Below are 21,531 nucleotides of genomic sequence, written 5' to 3' on the forward strand. Positions count from 1 at the left end.
TTTGTTACATAACTGCACTCAAACCTTTTTTTTTAAAACAAACAAACAAAAAAACCTTCAGAGCCTACAAGTCCACTCAGTCCTACTTCTTGTTCATCAATTGCTAAGCCAAATAAGTTTAACATTTACAGGAAATAATGCTGCCCACTTCTTATTTACAATATCACTGGAAAGTGAGAACAGGCATTTGTATGATACTTTTGTAGCTGGCATTGCAAGGTGCCAGATATGCTAAACATGTGTATGCTTTGGCCACCATTCCAATGGACATGCTTTCATGTTGATGATGCTCGTTAAAGTGTTAATTTAATTTGGGACTGAACTCCTTGGGGGAGAATTGTATGTCCCCTGCTCTGTTTTACCTGCATTCTGCAATATATTTCATGTTATAGCAGTCTCAGATGATGACCCAGCTCATCTTCTTCATTTTAAGAACACTTTCACTGCAGATCTGACAAAAAGCAAAGAAGGTACCAATGTGAGATTTCTAAAGATAGCTACAGCACTCAACCTAAGATTTAAGAATCTGAAGTGCCTTCCAAAATCTGAGAGGGATGAGGTGTGGGGCATGCTTTCAGAAGTCTTAAAAGAGCAACACTCCAATGTGGAAACTACAGAACCCAAACCACTGAAAAAGAAAATCAATCTTCTGCTGGTGGCATCTGATGCAGATGATGAAAATGAACATGCGTTGGTCCGTACTGCTTGCATTATTGAGCAGAACCTGTCATCGGCATGGACGCATGTCCCCTGGATTGGTTGTTGAAGCGTGAAGGGACATATGAATTTTAGCGCATCTGGCACATAAATATCTTGTGACATTGTCTACAACAGTGCCATGCAAATGCCTGTTCTCTCTTTCAGGTGACATTGTATACAAGAAGTAGGCAGCATTATCTCCTGCAAATGTAAACAAACTTGTTTGTCTGAGCGATTGGCTGACCAAGAAGTAGGACTCAGTGGACTTGCAGGCTCTAAAATTTTACATAGTTTTATTTTTGAGTGCAGTTTTTTGTACGCAATTCTAAATTTGTAAATTCAACTTTCATGAGAAAGAGATTGCCCTACAGTACTTGTACTAAGTGAATTGAAAAATACTATTTTGGATTTTTACAATGCAAATATTTGTAATAAAAATATAAAATGAGCACTGTACACTTTGTATTCTGTATTGTAACAGAAATCAATATATTTGAAAATGTAGAAAATGCCCCAAAACTATTTAAATGGTATTCTATTGTTTACCAGTGCAACTTCTCGCAATTAACTTTTTTTTAATCGCTTGAAAGCCCTAGTGCTAAGTAGAACTAAATACTAGGTTTCATTTTAGAGATGTTGGGAACCCTGCCTTTACATGTCCTTGGTTATTATAGCGGTTGCATTTTTTTTTTCAGTTAACATAACTCACTTGGATGACGCTATTCCTACTTGTATAACTTGACAGATCTGTTTCCATTTGCACTGGCCCTCTAGAGGAAGCTCCACCAATACCACAGAGGGACAAAACAAAATTCTCAGTACCACTTATGCCTCTGTAAATGTGTGGCCTCCTCCTAGTCACCACCACCTCCCTTGTGGCTTCAGGGAAACCCTCTAAGTGATACCCTTCACCTCAGTTTCCCTCAATTCTTCAAATAAGCTCAGTACAGCTTTCAATGTATAGAAACAAACTTACCCCAGAAAAAGGGCTATTGCCCAAAGTCCTACTACCATAAATCAGAATCCAGCCCAGTCCAAACCGTACATTTGTCCCAATAATCCAACACCAACTACAATTCCAGTGCCTCTCCCCACACCTGACTCCACCCCATCTTCCTTAGCAAGGGTTGTTTCTCTGCCCTGTTGGCTCACCAGGTATGGCTCCAGCTTTTGTCTGGAGATATCAGTGAGCTTACCTTTCCATTGTTCTTCAGCCCTTTTCAGACATAGCTGTCTGGCCTGGGGAAATTTGCAGTGATACCCTGACTACCTATTTTTATCAGTCTGATCTGGCTCCACTGCTCAGCTAGGGAACTCACTGCTCCCTCCTTCAGGGGTATTCCCTCTATGAAGCTCCCAGCCCAGCTCTTCCTTACAGTGCTTCATCACTTTCAGGACTCTAGAATGTCTCTTGTTCTAAACTCTCACTCTAAGGGTTCTGAACTCCCCTCTTAAGAGATGCTGTCATTTGTAAGTCCCTGGGGCAGCCACCCACTTCTCATTACACCAAACTAGAGTGCAGATGGACTGGAAAAAGAACACTGACCCCAATTTTATTTAAGGGGCCAGCTACCCTGTTACAGCCCCATAGTAATCACCCAAAACAAAGTTGTGATTTTCCTCCCTCCCCCAAATAGCTAGAATGTCCATTTAAATAGTTGCTTTTCTCATACAACTTCATACAACCCAAGTTGTAATGTAACTGAAAAGAGACTCCAGAAACCTACATAGCCATTGTTAGGAAAAAATATTTTGAAGTTTTGCTAAAGGAGGTGAGAAATGAAACAGTGAATCCTGGCCTAACCAAACAATGGCCAATCTGTGAGAGAGATACTTCAAAAGCAATTTGTTTCCACTTCAAAAATGACAATAGCATAGCAGTTGGTAAGGTTGAACTGGGTCTACATCACTGATCGATGATGAGTCATACCAGGAAGTATGTAATTTGGAAAAAACTGGCTCTCAGCTTTGTGAGGAAGCAAAGTTCATGGCCCAGATTCTGATCTTAATTATGCTATAATAAACTTTACTGAAAGTATCTATACCAGTCTGAGTTCAGAATCTGTCCTAATGTTTCTACCAGAAAAGCTGGAAGAGATTTCTCTGTTCCACTTTGTCTTTTATCTTCTTAGGTTATTAGAACTTCAAGTTCTGAACTGTCACATACAATGCTGTATTCATTCTTTCACCTGAAACAATCAACACTTAATAATCAGTTGCCTTCTAAACTGGAGACTTAATTACTACCATTAAGCAACAATTTCCCATCACCTTATCCTTCTGTAACACAATACATATACTAACATCCTTGTTAGATGTAGGAATGAAGTAGAAAATATATTCTTTGAAGATAGAGGCAGGTATTTTAGATCAATTTATCTATCTAACATCCTGTAATACTGCATTTTGGTACCAGCCCTCTCCTCTCCTCTCTCTAAATAAATTCAAGGCAATATGTGCACCAAACCAAACACTATTTCACAAGACAGAACTGTATGCTTGAAGTTGCAGAGGGTGGAAAATAACATGTTATATCTAATAGAGAAGACTGGAGGAGAACAATGGATTTTTGTATAGTTTTAAAGTAAAAATCTCACTTGACAGCCATTGGGAGCAGGGAGGGAGAGGGACCAGTCCTTAGGCAAAAGCCTCATTCAAGTCAATGGAAATTTTGTCTTGCTGTACATTGTGTCTGCTTACTCCATATGTTGGATTTTGGCTCTGCTGCCTAAACGGGGAAAGAAAATGAAACAATGAATATGAAAATATTGGGAGGGAAAGCACCAAGGAAAGACATCACTGAGGACAAATGAACAGTGAAGGTTAATTCAATGGTGGAAGAAATACCCTTTTTTTTTTTTTTTTTTTTTTTTTAAATTTTAAAGCAATACCTTTCAAACCAAGAGAGCCAGATCTACAGACCCATGTTCAGTACTAATGTGTAAGTTAAAGAATTCTAGGTAATCCTCTGTTAGCATCTGATAATACTGAAGTTTAATAATCAGCAACTACTGTGGTCAGTTTTCCCCAGTGCAGCTTATTGCTTCTACTTTCACAATACATACATTTCCTAAACTGCAGCAATTAAAACCTATGCTTGTTCAAGCCCCTTTAATGTGAGCAGCTAAATGTTTATCTTGAAACCAGTTACATATAATATATCCCACTTGCAAATAGAGGTGGATTGGATGAAGATTAACAACATTTTCCTACTGGAAGGAGTTTGGCCCTGGAAGCTGTCTTCAGTCTCGAACTACGTTACTCTTGGGGGTTTCCATGAGTGGATGTGACATTCCCTACTTGCCCTCCATAGAGAGGCTCCGCTGAAGTCAGTGGGCATTTTACCATTGACTTCAATGTGGCCAGGAATTTGCACAGTCTTTTGTTGCCATGGAAAAATGTTTGTCTATAGTTTAGGCCTTTAACAACTGTCTGAGTCATCATCTTATATTTAAATTAGTGAAGCTTCCAAAATAGCTAAGCTACGTTAGCTCCCAACATTTAGTTTCAATTTGAAGGGACAAATTTTGCACACTCAGATGTGTGCAACTTCCACAGTCTATAATGGATTTGCAGAAAAAATGTGGCCCATCGAACTCTGTTTCAGGACAGATCTGGAATACTGTGTCACAGGAGACTATTTCAAAAATGCAGATCACGTCTGTTTCTCAAAAGTAACATGTCAGTACCATGTTATGCTATCTGTACACACACTTAAACTTTTAAAATGGTTAAGACTAGAAATGACCATTGGATCATCCTGTATACAGGTCCTCTTGTACAACACAGGCCTTAGAATTTCACCTACTCACCCCAATATCGAGCCCAGTAACATGTCTTCTCCATTTAAAGGGAAGAGTATGAATTGTACTTTAATCAAATCCTCTTTGTTCTTATGTAGGAGGAGAATATAATCAGTTATATTATTCTAGAACTACTAGTCACTTTTCTTACAGCATCAAAAGACTGGCTTGAGGGCTGGATATCAACCAGCCAAGGGACTAGGCTTATTTTGGTGGTGGTTTATTTTTAATTTTTTTCCTGCTAATTTTAAGCTTATTTTAAAAAAAAAAGCCTTGATTGTCAAAAGATATTCAGAAGGAATATGCATTAAAATAATGGTAAAATCTGCAGAGCAGAAAGAATAAACATAAGAGCGAATACAGATGAAGTGCAATTGTTGATAGAGGAGTTCAGTCATCAGAGCTAGCACATTAATCTGCTCATAATGAGGACTATGTTCAACATGCCAGTAGAAGAAAACTTCCATTAACAACAAAGGAAACATTGTTGGAAAAATACAGAAAAACATATCCACTTGAGACACTTGATCATGTCACACTGGAAAATCCAAAGGAGAACCATGCATCCTGGAGAGCAATCTTGTATTCAGCCTAAAGAAGATCTGAGTTAGATACCGGCTAAGCATTTCTTCTGACCACATTCCTAATGGAAAAAAAAATACAAAAATAAATTCCAAATGAAAAGTTCCTGGTTGCTTAGTTGTTGGAGTGACCTCTCCAGACACTCTTATACATTTTCAACCTCCTGTGTCTATGGTTTGAAATATGAATTACAAAAAAAGAACTTGGGGGAGGAGGGGAAGGAAGAAGAATGTGTGTCATTTCTTTTGGTATTTTGTTTCTGACTCTAGCGTTTGATCTCTGCAGCAGTGTAGTTCAGACAATCTGTAGGAATATTGCTAAATCAAATTACTTTGTTTTACTACAGTCATTTGTCAGCATATACCAAAATTTTTTTATTTTTTCTCTCTTGATCTTTATCAGAGATTGCTGCTTTCTCTTTGATGTCTTCTTTCTTATTTGACATTTGGGTCTAGTTTCCCATTTAATTATCTAACTCTCTATTGCTATTTTAGTTTAAAAGTTCACTACAATATTTTACTCCTTCTATTTCTCAATTCATCGCTCTGCTCTAGCTGATTCACCAGAAAATGACTGGGGTAACTACTGTGCTAGAGAATCTTGTACATAAATTATCTGGGAAACTGATTGGAGCTTAGACTCTTTAATCAGTAAATATGAACTGGAAATATAGGCTCAAATTTTGTGGTTCTTAACAGATTGAAGTTCCGATTTACTACAATGGGAGCTTTGTTTGATCAAGGACTGCGGAATTTAGCTCATCTAGCATAAACTTGTCTTTAAAATAACTATGTAGTAAAAGAACATCTATTAAAATACGAACATAAAATGTTCGGTCACTTAATGTAGATTCAGTTACATGCAGAAAATGACATTCTAAAAATGATATGGCTGATATTTAAACATGGAAATATAAAGTTGTTTCCCACAACATTTGTAACTTAGCCCCTTGTGCCTGGGTAGTGTTGTTAGTCATTAAAGCCAACACTGGATACTTTAAACGAAGGAACCATGTTTTGTTTGTTGCAAAAGCTTTAATTTTGGATGTCATGGTTTACATTTTTTCTGATTATCAATGCATATAAATATCCATTAAGTTAATGTGTTAAGACAGAAGAAACGTCATTATGTGTATAACTTAGGTATATAATGTCAAATAAGCTGATACATCAAGTAGTAGTCAGTTTTGTTTCCTTCTTGAAACAAGTCAATCTGCCACTTCTTTTGGTCTCTGTGTTCCTATCAGCTTAGTATGAGTGTCTCGCAGATATTAACAGATTTATCCACGCTATATGCCTGTGAGCTAGAGAAATCTTCATCCTCATATTAAAAGAGGGTATACAAAGTCACAGAGAGAAAGATTTGCGCAAGGCCACACAAGCAGTCAGACAGAAGCAAGAATAGAACTCAGATCTTCTGCATCCCACCCAGTCCAATACCTTAACTGCAACACATTTCCCCACCAATAAAGATAGCCATTGGTCCAGAATAAAGGCCTTGTGTTGATTAGCATGACCATATTTTTTTCATCAGGATTTAATCAGTTCTTGCTTAGGGTGATCCATTTAACTTAGGTGGGAAGTTGGTCAGTATTTAAATGAATTAATATGTATATTTTAGCAAGTACATACAGAGATCTTATGCATCTTTTTTGGAATCTTCCTTACACTGTATTTTCCAGTGTTTTGCACATTAACTCCAACCAGAATTTTGTACTAAGATGATTCTCTTTATTGAATTTATCTTTCTGAGGAAATAAAAAATTCAGATGTTCTAGTATGTGTTGTTTGACTTAAGTGATCAATAATGTTGATAATATACAAATTCATCAGCATTTTGAGGGACTGTGCAAATGCCTCTAGATACCAGAATCAGTATATGCACAAGGAATTGTCTCAAAGCATCTGCACAAATCTCAGGATATCTGTCAGATCTGATATCTCAATATAATTCCTCTAAACTGTGGAATGCCAGGTGCATCGAAGAGAGGTTACGTGTGATTGGACTTTTTTTTTAAGCTGACTGTCCTTTACTTGAATTTGTAATTGCTGAAATAAATGCAAATCTCTGTTACAATATGTGATGTTCCAGATAAGATATGATGGCATGTAAAACCAGAATAGTACAACTCGGCACATTTAAAAAAGCACACATGCGTGAAAAGCACCTTTCTTCTTTCTATAATTCAGAAATGGCTTAAGAGGAATTTTACCAATTTTCCAAAAAGTTCATTTCTTCCTTAGGACACACCTTTTGAGCAGAAATTTCTCATGAAAGTTTCAAGCACCTGAAAATAGAACATTATAATCAAAGTGCCTTTTCAAACATGAATAGCATAGCTAACAGCTTGTATGACACTAATTCTAAGAACGTGTATATAAAGCACTGAGATAACAGATTGTGCCATAATACTGCCCTGAGCTCAAATCTAACTAATAGTCTCATTCCAGCGCTAATCATCTTTTATTCATAGCATCAGTGGATAGGGGAAGAGACTGGCAGTGGGGATACCTAGTTTCTAATTTTGGGTCTGCTAGTTACTTGCTGTGTGATGGTCAAGTTAGCCTCTGTGTGCCTCAGTTTGCCTATCTACTTTTGTAAAGTGTGTGGACATTTACAGATTAAGTGTTTATATAATTATCATTATTAAAAACACAATTTCGGTGAGCCATGTACACTTCCAGGATTAGTCCTTGAAAATGAACTAAATTTGTCCTATAGTAATAGAAGGAATATGTTGCAATGGGCTTCTTCATCCCACTGTAGCATTTGCAGGTGGGTGTGGATTGAGAGACAGCATGGAAATCAATACAAAGTGTGCTATTGGTGTGTTGTGCTGCCTGTTGCCAGCTGTAGAGGAGGCAGGTGCTACTGTGTAAGGACTCTGTCTGCATTAATGTTTGTCTAAATATCCCTCGTTCCTGCAAAATACCCCATGATATACTGTCAATGTGTGCTGCAAAGCGTTCTGGCTTTTTTTTTTTAAAGCAATAGTATAGGAAAATCACACATCCATAAACACTCAAGTATATACCCACATATACTGAGGTTCATAAACTGTTTGAAACATTTTACAGCTATGGTCTTAGTCTGGGAATAATTTTAATTACAAAGGGCTGGAAGGCTGCATGTTGATACCCACATAGAAGAGGCCCTTTGTGTGGATCTGCTCTCTCCCTTTGCAGCAGAGTCCCCCTGTGATCTTTTACTCAATCCATATCCTTGTAGGTACTTCTCTGCGAGGGTCCAAGTGGCTGGATCTCTGTGGACTCTACAATGAAGGAAGGTGATGGGGTCGGAGAAGGAGTACTCGTGTCTACTGCATTGGCCTCTGCTGTCAAGCATCTATGCAGAAAGCAGGATGGGAAGTAACAGAATTCAGTATTGGCTGCCTCTGGGTCCCCTCCATCACCACTTTGTCCAGTTGTGGGAGACCCAGCAAAAGGCAGTGCAGCTGCCAGAATGGCAGGAAGGCCACCAGAGCAGCGGATGAGCCTAAAAGATGGCTCCTGACTTATTTCAGAGTGTGTGTTTTCCCCATGGATCTTTGAAATGAGGTTGGGCCCAAGCCATAGTTCCATAACCTCTTTCCACAGTGCAAGAAGAATCTCAGCTGTTCTCATTCTCACCTCTCCAGTGATCTTTATTCGCAGAGGGAGCCAAATCAGGAAAAATTCAGTTTGTGCATGAGTGTTAGAAACTCCGCTGGCTCCAAGTGCACCCACCTACCAACCCAATGAGCTTGGCTGGGCTCAATAAACTTTCGCTACGTGATTGTGCTCCCTGACTGGACCCAACGGCTCCCCATTTAAGCTTGGTAGCAACAGCAGCACACTGGCTGCTCAGTGTGTTCTGTGCCTTCTGCTTCACAAGACCTGCTTCCTGTACTGGCCAGTGTTCCAAACTGTGCCTGCTCCTGTATCAGCCCTAGTCCCAACCTAGGCTCTGACCAGTGGCTTGTCTCCTGACCATGACGTTTTGGTTCTGCTCCAACCACTAGGCAAGACTCCTGTTCAGGCCACTAGGTCACATTGCCTATTGCCAGTGTCTTACAACAAGCTATGATGGTTGACAGCAGGGTTGTGGTAAGCAGGATGGGAAGTAACAGAACAGTAGAGTGCTGTTGGGAGTTGGTGATTTAATACAGATTCTTTAATATTTAAGAGAGATGGCTGAGTAGTGGGAGGAATTTCTCCAGCAGTAATGGCTAATAACCTGGGATATCTTCACATAATGAGAGGAGGGAGCCTCATCAATACTGAGTCATTGGACTGAGACTGGACAAACCTCTGTACAATGTACTGTTGGGAGGCTCTTATGCTGGCTAGAGGAGGATGAGATGGCCTATGGCAATCTTGTCCTTGATTTTGTCGTCGTCATCATCCCCCTGTAACTTTTTCACATGTACAAAATGATATATTCCTAAGGAGCAATGGCACATTGATGATGAAGGAAATGAAATAGCATCTTAGGACCTCATGGTGCAAGATATTTTTGCCACAGGAACCTCAAGTGAAGGAGCTGATTTATTTTTGTACTTTAGGCCAAATTATGTCCCTCTCCCTTTCCTTGTCTCACCTCCCAGCCCCAGCTCCTTTGTTGACAAAGCCCTGGTGGGGCAGGGAGGAGGAGGAGGAACACAGTGATTTGGCACCAAGTGCCTCTACAACAGTTTCATGTCCCCTGGTACAGCTATGGACTGCTGTAGCATACGAGGCCGGGGAGTACACCTTACAAAGGGAGTTCAAGCTCATGGTTCTGTGTTGTGGCATATCTCCTGGCTCACCATGCCATCACCTGCTGTCCCTCCTTTCTATTCTGCCATGGACAGAGATATTAGGTCTCACGGGCATCTCTGTGGCCAACACTTTTTGCTACAACAGAGCCAAAGTGGTTACACTGTACTCCACACCTTGCATGCCCATAGGGACTATGCATTTGACCCTTAACCATGGAAGACGGTGTTTAATATCTTTCAGCATTTCCTTTTAATGTGACTAGAAGAAATAAAATTGCTAAGGCATTAGGAACTTTACAAAACCTGGCAGAGCAGCAGGGTGCATAATAAAGGAAAGACAAAGGAACTTAATCTGTGATATACAGGGTGGGGATGGAGGAGGGGAGGAAGCATGATGTAGTTATAATGAGAAACCGCAAGATTGACATGAAAAAGATGGGACAGGCAGCAGAGTATAAATAGTAGCTGCAGCTTATTTGTAACTTTCATTTTTAGGTGGGGATGATTGACACATGGATGGGCAGGATGAAGGTAACCTCCCTGATCTTTAACTTGCAGGTCACATGCAAAAAACTTTGAGAAAATACTCCAACATGTAGATGTCAAATTGAGTGACAGCCTCGTGTGAGGTGAATTGCATTTACTGGCTTTTTTACATGCATCGCTTCACAGAAATGATGGCTGCCATTTGAACAAAAAGACATCCTTCCCGACCAGGGTCAAGAAACTGACAGTGCCCACCCATTAATAGAAAACACTGTCATTTAAAATAAAATGCGGTGTGGAAAACTTCAGAAATCTATTAGCCAACACAGAGGATAGTATCAGTTTCTGCACATGAATTACCGTATACCATTCCAGTGATAACGTACAGCACAGCGTGTGGTAAAATTTTCATCTGTAACAATATATATAGAATGCCATATGGCTGACAGCATGTACTACACGTCAGGCTGTTCTATTTTCTAGCTATCTACATCTTATTTGCTTCTGTCTAATTATCTTATTTTGCTGGAGGGGAGGGAGAGAGAGAGTCAGAAAAGCCAATAAGAATTTAAAGATCAAAGGCAACTAATTGTGTGAATGATTTAATTCAAGTTTCAATATATTTTTGTAATTTTCTTTAAAAAAAAAAAAGAGGCAAACTTAAATTCATTTTTAGAAATGTGGATCTATGAGTGCCTCTTCCTGAGATCTCAATAATACTGTGCCCTTTGTTGTCCATTTATGTTTCACTCCCAGCATTACTTTTCTAGCTACTAAAGTGCTCATACAGCATGTTCTTCAGTCATATTTTTTTAAAGTGGTATCTGTAATGATTTTTTTCCAGCAGAAGAAAAATTGTCCTACAAGAAGCAATATAAAATGGGACCCCAAAATCTGAGTGTGTCTGAAACTCTTTGGGGTGGGGTTAAATTTTGAGCCCTGAATCCAAAGTTAAGTGAGGGATTAGACCAAAAGTCCTAGGAACCGTTCTTGTTCAGATCTCTACTAGTTCTGAATTGAGCAGTCACTCCCACTCTACTCTGAACTGGAGCGATTTGCCCAAATTCTCTCCTTGTCATGACAGCCTTGGGCAGAGCTAGGAGTACTATGAAGATGTGTCTCTACTATTATAAAGATCCCACCTGTTCTCCAATGGGAATGGGACATAAAGACTGCCACTTCCCCACTGCCTGATGGAAGAAGCTAAAGAACCCCCAGTATGAGACGGAGAGTGGGCCCACCATCCACTTCAGAAGATGCTGGGTGGGGGGAGGGGGAGAGGGAGGGTTAGGGTTAGGAGGCCATCTGTTAAGAAGATGTAAGAAAAGTCTCTGTGTAAGAAGAGACGGTTGCATGGTCTGATAAGGCAACCACCATAGCTTTTGGTACTCTACAGGTAAATGTCCAGGTCTTTGGAAACACTGAACTCTTGAGGTTCTCCTATTATTAGATGTGGTTTTCCTTCCCCAATATCTCCCAGCAGAAATACTGTTGAGTTTTGTATGATTTTTTTTTAAATTATTATTTCTGTTGTTTGTTCCTTGATATAGTCCTAGAAGGAGGACAGATATTACTTAATGGACAACTAGGGGTGGAAGGAGGGAGAAAGGAATGAGTTTGTAAGTCACATGTGAGCAGTAACCCGTCAAGTAGTAAATGCTTACAGGTCGTGCTGCATGGGTGTTGAGGATACCACAGATCTACTTAGAAGCTGGAATGTTGTCTGTCACAGATAGCAGCTATAATCTTCAGGTTTTGCACTTGTGTAGAGCTATAAAACAAAACAGTTAATTACATAGTTTAAAATGATTATTTGGGCCAATAAGCTTAAAATAGTGACTTTTTTGATCATTAATTCTTGCTAGCTGCTGTTTTTTAAATGAAACTTGACACCATAGTGAAAAGTCAATGTAGTTTTGAAACAAATTATCAAAGTGGTCAGGAAAAACAAATGCACACAAATAATTGGCTTTGTATACTGTTTTTTGGGTGACAGATGCTCAGTAATACTAGTTTGTATTCTGTGAGTTTAATATAGTCATGATTTATGTGTAAAAAGTGAACTCCTTTTTTTTTAATCGATGTGGTATATTCTTTCAAGCAGGTAAATGTATATAGTCCATTAATATGATATTTAATGCTACCTTTCTAAAATACCCCAGATCTGCATGATGATTGGAATATTCCACAAGGGGGCATTAGTAAGATAATTGTCCTCACTGCTTACAAAGGCAAAATGGTATTTATAGTAGAAAGCTCATTGAAAATTCAAAAGGCAGCCAAAATTAACAGCACTCTGCTCTGTGGTATGAGACTCTGTTGCCATATTTTTCTCCTAAACCCAAGTAAATGTAACTATCCATTTAAAGTAAGAACTGCTGGCAACGTTTTCTAAAAGTTGTCCTTATTCAGTAACTTATCACTTAATACCATGACAGATTGCGCAGTGCTTAGTGCTATTTCTACTAACTCCTATCATGACTGCTACTGTAATTTCATCCTCCCAGTAATGTTTGTTCTTATTGTCTGTTGTCTTGAGCTTTGTGTCAGCCCCAAATACACAACCATTCATTAACACGAGTTTCTCTTATGTGGAAGAAGTATATTCCACACACTCATTTGGTGTGAAACCAGTTTCTGCAAATGGTATATAACTTTCAGCGAAGAGATTTAAATTTCACACCAGAGGTGTTTACAGCTGCAGAAAGGCAATCTAGTGCAGCAAGGCAGAAATAGAAAATGTCTAACATGGCAAATATGAGTACTTCCTACAATGGACAGTCAAAGCTGCAACTCTATGAAAATATTTTGGTTTTTGTTCTGAAAACAGCACAAACAATATATGATTTTTCCACCCCAATTATGCAGAGTGTGAATCAGGATTTCACTGTTGCTACCCCGTGGTGAAAAGCCCATGGTACAATGTCTGATGGAGGGGGCCAGAGCATAGCTTTGCATGATCCTTACAGAGTCCACTACAATGTAAGCATTCTTGGATGAGGTCAGAATGGGATAGAGGGGGAATGAGGCCATGGTGGGTGTGAGGAGGCATAATCAGGACAGTTTTGTGTGCTAGCTATTCCCTGACTGTTGCCAAGCCCATAGAGGTCAGAGTACCACTAAAGACAGCCCTGAGGGACCTACTCTGGGGGCCATGCTGGCCACGCAGAATTGGGGAGGAGTGAGCTTTCTCCCCCACTCCCTGTGCTTGACCAAGCATGGGTACCTAGATGCACTCACCTTTCTATTTTCCCCCCAAAACAAAGGTCATTATGAAAGTTAAGATATTAAAAATTCCAGAAACTGAATGGCTTATTAAATAACTTATTAAAATTTGATAAGATATTAAATAATTTTACAAATGATCAGTTACACACAATGGGCTAAATCCCACTCTTCTTAATCATGCCAACTTCATTGAAGTCTGGCCCTGCATCAACAGACAATCTACAGCAATGCAGTGTAAAGATTGAATAATATTTCACCCATACGTGCCAAAATACATGGCAAATTCTGTTGTGTTGCATCAGTATAATCCATAGTAATTCCAGTGAGTTGATTGGCATTACTCTGGGTTTACACCAAAGTAACAGAGAGCAGAATAGAGCCCCAGTACTTAAAGCCTGTCAGAATGTTGAGGATCAGTGGTATTCCGGAGGTGAATAAGCTATGTTTATAACAAAATCACACCATTTACCTCTAATAGTTAGCACATGCAGACACTGACTTTTGTCTCAATAATCTGACCTGCAAAATATATTATCTCATCTTCTGTTCAAACTACCTTTGTTTATGTACATGTCTTTTGTAATTATAATTAAATGTTTGTTTCTTTTGCCCTTTCATTTGGCTAAATTGTTCTTCTATTCCTAAACTCTGTTGGTGTTACCGGGTATTGTTAAAGAGTTGGTGTGTTTCACCATGTCTGCTTTACACAATGGTGTTTTGGTCTCTGGCTCTTGAGCATTGTTGCTATACAAATACTTAACAATAATTCAGTGGTATATCCCATTTCTATGTTGGTCTGACTTTGTAAAAATACTCTGGTATCTTTTTAGGATGAAAGTAGCTCTAAGACCATGTAATGAGTATGAACGATTTACTTATTTAAAATGGCATGAAAGGTTAGGTTTGCTTGTTTGTACAAGACTGCAGAAACTCTACAAAGAAGCTGTGCGAGCCTTCTTCACTTCCCTCCACCCAGGCAGAAAGTTTCCTTCCTCCTCTCTTGTTATGACCTTGGTAAGTAGGCTGTTTCCCCTGGCTCATGCCTAAACTGAGTTTTCACATGTAAACTTGTTTAAATTGTTTCTTAAATGTAACCCAGATGCTTTTTATTATCCCACAGGAATTTATAGGGCCCCAGGTTCCCTTCTGCTTCTGCCAGTTAACTCGTATCTGGCAGGAGGAGGCATGGAAGGGGAGGTGAAATCCAGCTTGATGACAGCCCACAGAAGCTACTTTGTGACAGCTCTTCAGTGGTCCAGATCTGCTGGTGGTCGAGGCAGGAGGCTTTCCACACCCAAATACGTGGTAATGACAGGTGGCAATTACTGCAGGCTTGGGATGCTGCCTGTGCAGTTTCCCACTCTGTACCATGGGACCCAACGTTTCGGTGAGGGAAACTCTTGTCTGCATAGCCTTTATGGGAGCCGTGCTGTCTAGGGTGTTACAAGAGAGCTCACCAACAAAGGGTTGCTATAGTATCCTGATGTGTAGGGTAATATCTAGGAACTTAGAGAATTTTTCTTTCAATAAATGCTTGATGAGGCCAGTACCTGGAAGGAATAAAGCCTGAAAGTTGCACTGGCTTTACTCTCTTGCTGCTTATGCCTGAACACAGAGGCCTTGATGAGCTGGGTTCAGTGGCCCTTTGTTGACACCTGGATGGGAGAATTCCAGAGAAATCTGCTGCTGCAGTAATATTTGTTCCTAGCGGTTGGCTTGGGAAGCTAACAGAGAGCAGGAGCTGAAGATCAATAAATATAGGGACACAAAGGACCAGACCGATGAATTCTCAGATGCTACATAGTGGGGTAGGGTGAATCTCAGCTGTGTAGTGACTGTCATGGAAAATAAGCACATAGGGGTCTGTGTTGGTTTTTAAATAACATGACCTATATCCCCTGGGAATGCTGTCACCCTCCCGTGGACACTCTGCAGATCCTCGACAATGAGCTGTGTTTGGAGGATATTTTGAATTATCAACAATGGCTGCAGCTGTCTAGTACTGTTCATGGGCTGACAGCTCAGAGGTGGCTGAGTAATCTTTATCAAGTTTTTATTTCTGCATTCAACAGTCAATGTTTTTTCTCAGGCTAATGTTCATATGTCAACAGACTTCTCTTTACTTTGACAGACATCAGAGTTCACTACTTCTTGTTAAGCCCCTTCCAGGAGATGTTCACTTTTTGGGACGTGCAGCACTTGTGCTCTTCCTCTTGCATGATTGCCACTATATTTCAGTTTGCCCCCTTCAGCAACAAACTGCCATTGGACTGCCTACTGTACCAGTGGTATACCCCAGCTATATGTATTTGGCCAGTCAGCAGGAGGAGAGTACTCTCAGAACGTTTGCAAGAAACCCTCTCCGATAAAAGCTTTCTGACATGCGGATGTGCCTAATTTTTCCCTTCCTTTCCTATCCTGTATGTGTGTTCTCTATTATGTGCAAATGTCAACAGGTGTGATCAAGTATAAAGAGGCATGTGGTGTCACTACTGGCACAGAAAGACTTTCTGAAGGAAAAAGACACCTGCGGTGTTACACAAGATGCCAATTTAAAGTCATCGTTACCTGGCACCTGTCCCCTTGGTACTGACCAGCTTGTGAATGGGCAGCATGTCACCCTAATAGACTGTTTGAGAGCAGCCAGCCAGGACACCATGTATGTGCATTAGTGTTTTGTTAAGCAAGTGATTCCCCAGTGGGTACATTGGAATAGCTGTCAATCCTGATCTTGCAAGCCTATGCTTAGATGAATGTCCCATCATAAATCCAGCACCAGGATTTTTTTAAGGAGGTTTTTAAGGCCGGACTTGACAAAGCCCTGGATGGGATGATTTAGTTTGTGTTGGACCTGCTTTGAGCAGGGGGTTGGACTAGATGACCTCCTGAGATCTCTTCCAACCCTAATCTATGATTCTCTGGGCTGGTTTGCTGTTCAAGGATAAATAGCACTGGGTTACACAAAGCTAATACAGAGTAAGCATCTGAGTCCAGATTACTTTATGCCTTATCACTAAAGCTCCAAAACATTTTATTCATTTTCTTCTAAGGGAATCAAGTTTAGAAACACTGGGACATGCCTTCTATGGGACTTCTTACAACCTAAGTAGCTGGTTTCTCTTTCCCCTCACCTCTTTCTACTATTATCTGCACTTGATATGCTTAAAACTCATCACGCCTTACAAATTCAGAAGCTATAATGGAGGACAATTCTGCTCTTTGAATTATTTCATCATCCGGCTTGGATCTGTACCATATGCTAAATAATGCTGTTAAGTTTGGTTTTGATTTTATTGCCTTACAGTCTTGTAACATTCCTAATTTTGTCTAATCTTAATGATGTTTGTCTGAGAGTTTTACTCATTATTTAAGCCAACCTTTTCCAAATTGTCTTCTAATTCGGAGGCCTCACTTTTTTGGGGAGCCCAACTTGGGATACCTAAGGCCTGATTTTTTTTTTTCCGGAGATGCTGAGCACTTTCACCTTCCATTGACATTAATAGAAAATGAGGGCACTCGGTACCTTGCTGGATTGTACTGCTAGTCCTGAGTGAAAATGCCAGGAAGCTGCACTGGCTACTGTGCAGCTGGATGTGCTTTCTTTTGAATGAGATGTTAAAATGGCTATGTGTGGTTGTTATAGAGATGCCATGCAACTTTTCACAAAAGAATGGGTGTTACCCTGGCCAAATTGCATCTTGAATAATTACATTTTGTCTACCTCAATCCCTGCACCTTCAATAAGAGAAAGCATTCATCTACACTTTCTTTCCTAACCTACTGTAACTACTCACTGTTAAACAGCTGCTACCTTTCATTCCCAAATGGCTACATTCCAGTGGTGGATACAGCACTTTCTATCTTACCTATCTTGCAGGGAGTTTGCAAAACTTAAATAATGCTAGTAAAGCTCTAGGATCTTTCACTGGAGGATCAACCATAGTCGGGCAACTGGCATGCTCAGGTTGCTACTTGTCATGCTGATCAATATTTGTTTGTTTCCTGGTGCTATCCCTGTCCGTATCCACCTTTTGTGTTTATATATGGATTGTCAGCTCCTTGGGGCAGAGACTATCTTTTTGTTGTCTTTGTACAGTACCTAACACTATTGGATCCTGGCTCTTGACTAGGTCTGTCACAATACATATAAATAATAATGCGAAGTCTTGTTCTTCCGTTTGGGATGGTAACCCTGCTGTCTGCTTTGGAGTAGTGTAACTAGGATGTATATAGTTTCTGTAGCTTGTTATACCTTGTTTTACCTTTTATCCTTTTATGTTAAACATGGATATGGTGAGATGAGGAGATACTGAAGCACAGAGCATTAGCAGTACAGAGCAAGCTGACTAGCACCACAGTTACTTTAAATTTGTCTATTTGTGAAATTCCATATGTTTAAAAAATAGTTCAGTACTTCATCTGGCTATGGTACAATCCATTTCTCTTGTATCTGACTATGGAATGCTCATCTACCCAAGTGATCTGATTAGCTGAGTGTTGTGATTCATCCTGCTGTAAATGTTTCACAGTTCTAACTCTGACTAGGAGGTGAAACCATAATGAAGGGGCAATAATATCTGGGAGCCTTTTTTATTTTAGAAATGTATATGGAATAAATAAATAAAGAGGTTCTCCTGCATATATAAAGATATAGTTTTATAAGGCCTGGTTAACAGTTATCCTCTTTTCATTGAGATGACAAGACTAGTCACACAGCCAGCTGTTAGAAGTAGGATAAGTTTATTTCCCATCATAAGTGCAAGATGTGGCCTTAATTCAGGATGACAAATATATAGACCCTCATTTTAAAAGGGCACATGCTGACAGCAGGAGGTGGTTTATTGTAAAATCTAGTATAATCAACTCTTTCTCCCCACTTTGGTGGTGAATAATTATTCCATGAATGTAGACAGGAAGGTGGGGCATTCCTTGATGAATTAGTGGCTAGATGTTATGAGCACTCTATTTGAAGAGTATAAGGGGAGACAATTTTTACTGCCTGTTGCAAGTAGACAGATTAGATCTTCCCAAAGATCAAAGTATGTCTCTAGGGCAGCCAGTAAATTAGTGGAGATTATAAGTGAGTGTGCAGTCATTGAAGTCTTGAAAGCTCAGCTCAAGAGATCAGAGAGTATTCTTTCCCCTTTCTATTTGTAAGTCTTGTGCTCTCTCTAGAATAAATTACTTAAAAGCAGTATTCTTGGACTTCATAAGAACAAGTATTTCAGTAGGACATCATGTGATCACATGACTCCCTGTTGTGTTTGTTTTTTATCATGGGCTGATGCTTCCCAGTGATCTGGGAGACAGACTGATCCCAGTGATGTCTGTTTGGGGAATCTTATCACTTAACTAATTACAGCATGTTTTATAGCAAATCTAGCCGCCACCGGAACTTTTAGGCAGACTGAGAGCTCTTCAAGGCTTTCTGATTGGGTATAATGAGTGTATGAGACGGAGAGAAAGCAAATAACTTGAAAGAGGAGATAATAGCTATAGTGGGGGAAGGAAGTGTAAAACAAACTATCCTAAAAGTTGCAAAGAAAAAGACAAGATTAAACTTCTCCATTTCAGGAAGGGATGTCAAGTTAACTTCCAACATCCAAGCAGGGAGATTTGTTGGAAAAGTGTCTTTATACAGAGGATGGGAACAGATGTCTCATTTTCCATAACACACATCTAAATTCTGTATATTATAACAACTTCAAAATAAAATGAATGTTTAGTAACTTTCTAAAAGTTAGTGCATGTGCAACTCCACATGGGATAGAGAAATTGAACTATGAACTCATTTAGACAACTCACCTGTTTGGTAATTTCTTCCCAAATATTTCCCGTGAGGAAAAAACTGAGGACCACATTGTATCATCAGGCTTTAAACTGAACTCCCTATTGGAATCAATGCAGCTAATCCATAATGTGTTTTTTAGAGGTACCATTGGTTCATTTGTGCTAACGTTTTGTTATAGGAAGCCATCTGCAACCATGCCTGTGCAAGCTCTGATTTGTGTCACATCTGAGAAGCTTAGCCCACTCAGTACTCAGCTAAGAGATCTACAAGGAGCACTGAAAGGGCAGCAGGGAGTACAGTTGGCAGTTCAGACAATTACCATCCTGCAAAATGCCTAGTGCTTCCTGCTAGTTTGGTATCAATCAGTTAATGTCTTTTAAAAGCAATAGATCCCTAAAAGACTGAGTGACTGGGGAAATTCCACCAGGCCTATCTTGAAGGCTTTACTCAAGCAAAAAAGACCATGGCAGTTTGCTTAAGTAAAGACTGCAGGAACAGCTCCTTTTGTTTTTGTTTTCTTTCTTAAATGAGGATCAGTCCTCATGCGAGCACTACAGAGGTTCTGAGGCCTAAGCCAAGCAAATAAAATTTTGATGTGAAGGCAGTCTAAATAATAATAATCCTAATAATTAGCTCAGTTGATATATTAACTGATCCTCTATTCCTGCCTTTGGGGATAACTATATCTTTGTATTGTGGACAGATCTGGTGCTTGCTGTATTCAAAAGTTTTTTCCATTAAATCTTTAAGGGCCAGACTGGGATACTTGCACAAAGTACTACCTTACTCCATGTGTTGCCCCATTGAAGTCACTGGGACTAATTATGTAGTACAGTACTACCAGCCTTGATGAAGGGTTTCTCAATCTGGCCCTAAATATTGTTTCCCATTTGCAGGTTCTCTTTTCCTGATTAATCCACACCCAGGTCTTTAAACTAGCCAGAAGACAACAAAACTTCGTTAAAAATAAAGAATTACTAAGTGCTGATGAAAGCTGCCATGTTGATAGTCATGCCAACAAATCCATAACAGGATTGCCACTATGAGCTTCCTCATCATGCATTGCTAATGTGCCTCAGCACTAACCTGGCGAGAAAACCCATAAGAATGAGAAGGCTTTTCTGTCTTATGCCAATTCCATCCTTAGTTCCTCTGCTGACTAATCACGTCTGTCAGTTACTGTCAGCTGACAGGTGGGTTTTTATTATGTGGGCAACTGGCTACTTGGAACTGGACTAAGATCATAGATTCATTTCACTGACGTCAATAAATAGTCTTTGGATGTGTCTTGGTCCCTACCAAGCTGGATGGCTTAAAACCTTTACCTAAAAGATAACTAATTTTAATTTTGTAATCAAAATAGTTATCAAAATGCCTTAATAAAGAAAAAACAAGCAAAAAAGATCTTCTTTAATGTTTAAAATAAATTGTCAGTGGTAAATAAAAATGCTTAGAATTTTAGAATTGTCTGTCATGTTTACAATATAGCACAACTTAAGTGAGTGACAAGACGCAAAGTGACACCTACAGTGGTGTGTAACGTGCATCACTTTGTGCAAAATAGCTCCTAAGGGCTCAGATGAAAACATCATCTTTCTGAATATCTTAAGCTGTAACATCTGCTCAAAACTGTGGCAAAAAAAGATGTCATTAGTTTTTACATTCAGAAATTCTTACCACCCCAATGAATTTCTTGGGTGACATTCTCTATCTTGTTGGGAGAAGGGAGGAATTTAATGAGTGAAAAAATGTCATGTCAGTCACAGGTTTGATACTTCCCCTTTTTTCATATGGGATGGTGCTTTCTTACTTGTAATGTAGATCCTATTTTCTAAGACTTTTTCTGGAGCAAATTAAGATATTTGCAATTACCATAATGTTGTGGTTTTCCCCTTGGCCCAAAAAAAAAAAAAGCTTTTGTAACGGTTTTTGAGGACCGATTTGATATTTTCCTAAATGTCAATTTTATCAGCTTGCTATGAAATCCTGTGCTGCTCACTATTCTACTTAAACTCAAAACAAAACACTTTAATTTCCTCTGTTTTTCTCTGTTTTTGTTCAATGGTCTTGATTACCCGCTTTGGCTGTTACACAAAGTAACTATTTGCTTTATTGTTAAGACCCATCTGAGTTCAAGCTAGGATGAATAGCTAATGTAATGTAAACATGTGTGACTAATCCTTGTTATACAGTACCTTTTTTGT

Source organism: Dermochelys coriacea, chromosome 7, assembly GCF_009764565.3.
Source record: "Dermochelys coriacea isolate rDerCor1 chromosome 7, rDerCor1.pri.v4, whole genome shotgun sequence".
NCBI lineage: Eukaryota > Metazoa > Chordata > Testudines > Dermochelyidae > Dermochelys > Dermochelys coriacea.